Below are 6,819 nucleotides of genomic sequence, written 5' to 3'. Positions count from 1 at the left end.
ATTGACAGAATGATTACTAATCTCTAATTTCTCAATTATAATACACATCAGCACCCGTCTGTTCGTTTTAAATAAAAACTGCCAAAAACAATGTAATTAAATTTAATTTGATTAATTGGAATGAAAAAACATGCAGTTTGATGCATTCTTTTTATCTTATTTTGAACGGTACTACTGGTCCTAATACAGCCTACTCCCTACAGGCCACCAATACATCCACATTTCCCATAATCCTTTCCTTTAAGGCAGGCATTTCCAACCACGGTCCTCAAGGCACACCAACAGTGCAGGTTTTAGTGATATCCAGGCTTCAGCACAGATGGTCTAATCAGAATCCCTCAGATACTAATTAGGTCACCTGTGCTCAAGCCTGGATATCTACAAAACCTGCACTGTTGGTGTGCCTTGAGAACTGTGGTTGGGAATGCCTGCTTTAAGGGGACAATGTTCTCATAGGTGATTTGTGAATGTATTCACTTGCCATTTAGTAGATGTCATTAAAGGCATGTTATTCCAAAGTATGGAACAGCCTCAACTTCCAGGCACACCAGTGAATAGTTTATAAGACTACTGTATAACAAGCTGCTTTGCGGCCTGCTGCTGATGCGAGTACACAGTGTCGCTTATCAGCATTGCATTCTCACGCAGGGGCCGATGGTCGCCTCCTGTCACTAGGCAATCAAGACCCTGGGCTGTTACTGCATCCCCAGTTGCCTAGCATATTTGGAAATTCACTGCAGCAGCTTTCACTTATTTCATTTGTTGCCTGTCGCCTCATTCTGGCAGCTGATGATGGGGGGTTCGGTACTTGTGAGTTATCCGGGCTGCCGATTTTGTCCTTAAGTTTAGTTAATTTAAGGACACCCGACCGACGCGATGCCCGCGATTTAGCCCCAAATCGGGGGCATCGCGTCGGTCGTGGCCGTTATAAGGGGCCGCGACGCGATGCCCGCGATTTCCCATAGACAGTAATGTTAAAAGACACGATGGACCCGATTTCCCATAGACAGTAATGTTAAAAGACGCGATGGACCCGATTTCCCATAGACAGCAATGTTAAAATAAAATGACAATGTGAAATTGGCCAATATGGGCATTTCACATTGGATGTTTTAAAAAAAAAAATGTTTCATGGCCCCCCACCACCGTTAACGCCAACCCGCTATTGACGCCAACCCGAAGCGTGGCGAGCGACGGCGGTACGCGTCCTCCGACCTTTTCATACCCCTACTATCCACTAGGCCGTGGAGTGAGAATAGAATAGTGTGGCGAGCGCAGCGAGCCACCGAGCCCGAAGCGTGGCGAGCGGACGCGGATACCTTCACAGGTATCCGCGTGCCCTTGCGGGCTTCACAGGTGTCCGCGTCCCCTCGCGGGGCTCGCTGCGCTCGCCACGCTTCGGGCTCGGTGGCTCGCTGCGCTCGCCACACTATTCTATTCTCACTCCACGCCCTAGTGGATAGTAGGGGTATGAAAAGGTCGGAGGACGCGTACCGCCGCCCCTCGCGGGCTCGCTGCGCTCGCCACGCTTTGGGGTGGCGTTAACGGTGGTGGGGGGCCATGAAACATTTTTTTTTAAAACATATCCAATGTGAAATGCCCATATTGGCCAATTTCACATTGTCATTTTATTTTAACATTGTTGTCTATGGGAAATCGGGTCCATCGCGTCTTTTAACATTACTGTCTATGGGAAATCGGGTCCATCGTGTCTTTTAACATTACTGTCTATGGGAAATCGCGGGCATCGCGTCGCGGCTCCTTATAACGGCCACGACCGACGCGATGCCCACGATTTCGGGCGCGATGAAAAAATCGGCAGCCCGGATAACTCACAAGTACCGGGGGTTCTACTAAATCTGCTTAAAATGGAGACGGTTTTACTAATGCTGGCCATAGTTTACAGGGCTTTTGAGACCTGATAGCTGGGCTGCTGATTTTCAGAGCCATGTGATGAGGTAATCACCACCCAGCCAGAGTGAAAGTCCAGTCTGTGCAATCCTGCGAATTACTGTGCAAGGCTTGTAAAAAAAATAATGCGCCAACATCGCAGCCCTGCGATAAGCAGCAAATTCAATCCCTAGCTGCTCACCATCAATTTATTTTTACAGTGTATGCAGTCTGTGTGTAGCCCAGGACTGGCCGGTGCAATAGAAACAGGCAGATAGCAGATGATTTTCCTTCAAACGCCTGCATTTTCCCTGACACACCCAGAAAAGGACCGGTTACCACCCACAAACGCCGGCTCTCTGTCAATCAACTTGGATATGCCAGAGATAAAAAAAACAAAGTAGCAGGATTTATCACAGACTGGTCTCCCGCGTTCCACGCTGGTGTCAGCAGACCCGGAAGTACGGGTGGAACGCGGAAGAAGGGAATTGGAACGCACCATTATGTGCGCACCAGTCCGTCCGCCGGATACCGGAAGTTCGGGTCGGTCAGCTTCCGGGAGACCATGGCTGGTAATGTATAAATGACTGTTTTGTGTGGGGTGACACTGGGGGTGACACTGTTTGTATTACGCTGTGTAGCTGTGGTTTATGCCCTGAGGACGGAGCGGAGGCTCCGAAAGTACTTGGCTTGATGACGTAACCTCAATACAGCTTGTTTGTGAATATACCTGTGTGGAGTGCCTTTCTTCTGGAGGAGTTGTATCAAATTTTGAAAGTGCACCCACTATATATATATATAGACAATGTAGGGGCTCGGCACACACTAAATTAACTTATAATAAATAGTGGAGATTTGGTTCATGAATGTGGTCACAAGCCATAGGGCACCCCAAAACTAGGAAAGGTGAGTGCCGATGTTAAGTGTGTGTGTGTGTGTGTGTATATATATATATATATATATATATATATATATATATATTACATTGACAAAAAACCTTACGGTTTCACATGTCCCATTAAGGCTTCTTACACATGATCTGGCATTTCTGAAACCTGTTGTAACTCTTCCACTCAAACGCCAAAAAGCAATGAAATTACGATCATTAAGGCTGACGCCTTAATGGACGTGTTCCTTGCGCAATACAGATATGGTACGCCATCACAGCCTGTGGGTAAGTGCAGATTCAGCACTCTCACAGAGTGAGATTGCTGTCACTCACACAATGGTGGAGCTGCTAATTCACAGATTTGTGTGCTCATTGGAATACACACATGCAGTCTATGCAACTGAAGGTCTGAGCAGTTATGTGGTGCACTCATCCTAATAAGTACTTGCAATCATCTAAAACTGTCTAGCCCACTGAATTACTATAGTGTTCATTCTAGCACCTGCCATCTTTGAAAACCCATGCAGTTCCTCTTCCCTGCCTGGGTTGTAGCTGTCTACTGTAGTGCTTCTAGCACAGTGTGATCTGTATATCAGCACTGCAAACCAGACCTTTGCTAGAAACACTACAGCAGACAGCAACACCCCACACAGGGTAGAGGAACTGCATAGGTTTTAAAAGATAGCGGGTGCTAGAATAAACACTATTACTAAAACTATCCCACTGAGAGTCCAACATCTTTCACACTCACTACCTATATCCATTTCATTTAGTATTCACATACAGTTACCAGAAACATCTTTCATAATTGCAAAAACTATAATACTCCCAACTACTATGCATCTACACTTTCTTCTCCTATACGCCTTCATCCTGCTCTGTCTTCCCCGATACCAACTGCTGTGTGTCTTCCCTCATCCAAACCAATGTGTCTTTCCCCATCTGCGCTGCCCTGTCTTTCCACACAGATGCCACTGGTTTCTTCTATCTGTGCCACTGGCTTCCCCTCTATTAGTGATACTCTGTCTCCCCCTCCATCCATGCTGCTCTGCCCGCCTCATCCATGACACAGTTTCCCTCCATCTGTGCTGCTCTGTTTTCCCTTTATCCCCTTTGCTCCGAACCCCCTCCCCCATCAGTGCTGTCTTTCCTCCAACTGCTCCTCTGTTTCCCACCCAAACGCATCACTCTGTCTTACCTTCCCCAATCTGTGCCACGCTTTTCCACCCATCTGCTTTGTTAGTCTCCCATCAATGCTGCTTAGCCTTCCTACCATCTACGCATTTCTATTCCTCCCCATCTGCACTACACTGCCTCCTACCCCAATCAACACCACTTTTACCTCATCCTCTTGGCTCTGTTTACTGCTCAGACCTTCAGTTGCATAGACTGCATGTGTGTATTCCAATGAGCACACAAATCTGTGAATTAGCAGCTCCACCATTGTGTGAGTGACAGCAATCTCACTCTGTGAGAGTGCTGAATCTGCACTTACCCACAGGCTGTGATGGCGTACCATATCTGTATTGCGCAAGGAACACGTCCATTAAGGCGTCAGCCTTAATGATCGTAATTTCATTGCTTTTTGGCGTTTGAGTGGAAGAGTTACAACAGGTTTCAGAAATGCCAGATCATGTGTAAGAAGCCTTAATGGGACATGTGAAACCGTAAGGTTTTTTGTCAATGTAATTTCATAGCTTTTTTCAATTTATTTATTTTTTATTTTAAATTTTAAATTTCAGTGTAAGAATAAAATTTGATTTTTTAAAATGTTTAATGATAACACACCCCTGGCAATGAGACAGCGTACAAGCGGGGGACACTGGGAAGGGGACAGCGTACACGCGGGGGACACTGGGAAGGGGACAGCGTACACGCGGGGGACACTGGGAAGGGGACAGCGTACACGCGGGGGGCACTGGGAAGGGGACAGCGTACACGCAGGGGGCACTGGGAAGGGGACAGCGTACACGCAGGGGGCACTGGGAAGGGGACAGCGTACACGCAGGGGGCACTGGGAAGGGGACAGCGTACACGCAGGGGGCACTGGGAAGGGGACAGCGTACACGCAGGGGGCACTGGGAAGGGGACAGCGTACACGCAGGGGGCACTGGGAAGGGGACAGCGTACACGCAGGGGGCACTGGGAAGGGGACAGCGTACACGCAGGGGGCACTGGGAAGGGGACAGCGTACACGCAGGGGGCACTGGGAAGGGGACAGCGTACACGCAGGGGGCACTGGGAAGGGGACAGCGTACACGCAGTGGGGCACTGGGAAGGGGACAGCGTACACGCAGTGGGGCACTGGGAAGGGGACAGCGTACACGCAGTGGGGCACTGGGAAGGGGACAGCGTACACGCAGTGGGGCACTGGGAAGGGGACAGCGTACACGCAGTGGGGCACTGGGAAGGGGACAGCGTACACGCAGTGGGGCACTGGGAAGGGGACAGCGTACACGCAGGGGGCACTGGGAAGGGGACAGCGTACACGCAGGGGGCACTGGGAAGGGGACAGCGTACACGCAGGGGGCACTGGGAAGGGGACAGCGTACACGCAGGGGGCACTGGGAAGGGGACAGCGTACACGCAGGGGGCACTGGGAAGGGGACAGCGTACACGCAGGGGGCACTGGGAAGGGGACAGCGTACACGCAGGGGGCACTGGGAAGGGGACAGCTTACACGCAGGGGGCACTGGGAAGGGGACAGCTTACACGCAGGGGGCACTGGGAAGGGGACAGCGTACACGCAGTGGGGCACTGGGAAGGGGACAGCGTACACGCAGTGGGGCACTGGGAAGGGGACAGCGTACACGCAGTGGGGCACTGGGAAGGGGACAGCGTACACGCAGGGGGCACTGGGAAGGGGACAGCGTACACGCAGGGGCACTGGGAAGGGGAACAGCGTACACGCAGGGGGCACTGGGAAGGGGACAGCGTACACGCAGGGGGCACTGGGAAGGGGACAGCGTACACGCAGGGGGCACTGGGAAGGGGACAGCGTACACGCAGGGGGCACTGGGAAGGGGACAGCGTACACGCAGGGGGCACTGGGAAGGGGACAGCTTACACGCAGGGGGCACTGGGAAGGTGACAGCGTACACGCAGGGGGCACTGGGAAGGGGACAGCTTACACGCAGGGGGCACTGGGAAGGGGACAGCTTACACGCAGGGGGCACTGGGAAGGGGACAGCGTACACGCAGGGGGCACTGGGAAGGGGACAGCGTACACGCAGGGGGCACTGGGAAGGGGACAGCGTACACGCAGTGGGGCACTGGGAAGGGGACAGCGTACACGCAGTGGGGCACTGGGAAGGGGACAGCGTACACGCAGTGGGGCACTGGGAAGGGGACAGCGTACACGCAGGGGGCACTGGGAAGGGGATAGCGTACACGCAGGGGGCACTGGGGGGGGGGCAGAGTACACGCAGGGGGCACTGGGGGGGGGCAGCGTACAAGTGGGGGCACTGGGAAGGGGACAGCGTACATGTGGGGTGCGGCACTGTAGGGGGACAGCGTACATGCGGGGGGGCAGCGCACACACAGGGGCACTGGGGGGGACAGGGTACACACAGGGATAGTGGGGTGGGGGACAGGGTACACACAGGGATAGTGGGGTGGGGGACAGGGTACACACAGGGACAGAGGGGGACGGATTTACCTGGGTGCAGCTGCAGCACAGGGCGGACAGTACACACGGGGGGCAGCATACAAACGGCGGGCACTGGGGGGGACAGCGTACACATGGCGGGCACTGGGGAGGCAGGGTACATACAGGGACAGTGACGGGGGAAAGGGTATGCACAGGGATAGTGGTGTGGGGGACAGTTGAGGGGACATGGTGCACACAGGGATAGTGGGGATTGGGGACAGGGTACACACAGGGACAGTGGGGGGATGGATTTACCTGGGTGCAGCTGCTCCTCTGATGGCCCGGGTGGCTGCTTTCTGTCTTCCGGGTGGCAGAGGCAACTCAACGCCGGGGCTTCACCAGACTGTTAGGGCTGCAGGCTGTGGAAGCGGCTGAACCGAGTCCCGGTGGA

The sequence above is a fragment of the Crinia signifera genome, chromosome 3 (assembly GCF_055691185.1).
Source record: "Crinia signifera chromosome 3, ASM5569118v1, whole genome shotgun sequence".
In the NCBI taxonomy this organism is placed as follows: domain Eukaryota; kingdom Metazoa; phylum Chordata; class Amphibia; order Anura; family Myobatrachidae; genus Crinia; species Crinia signifera.
This window is presented reverse-complemented; position numbering follows the sequence as displayed.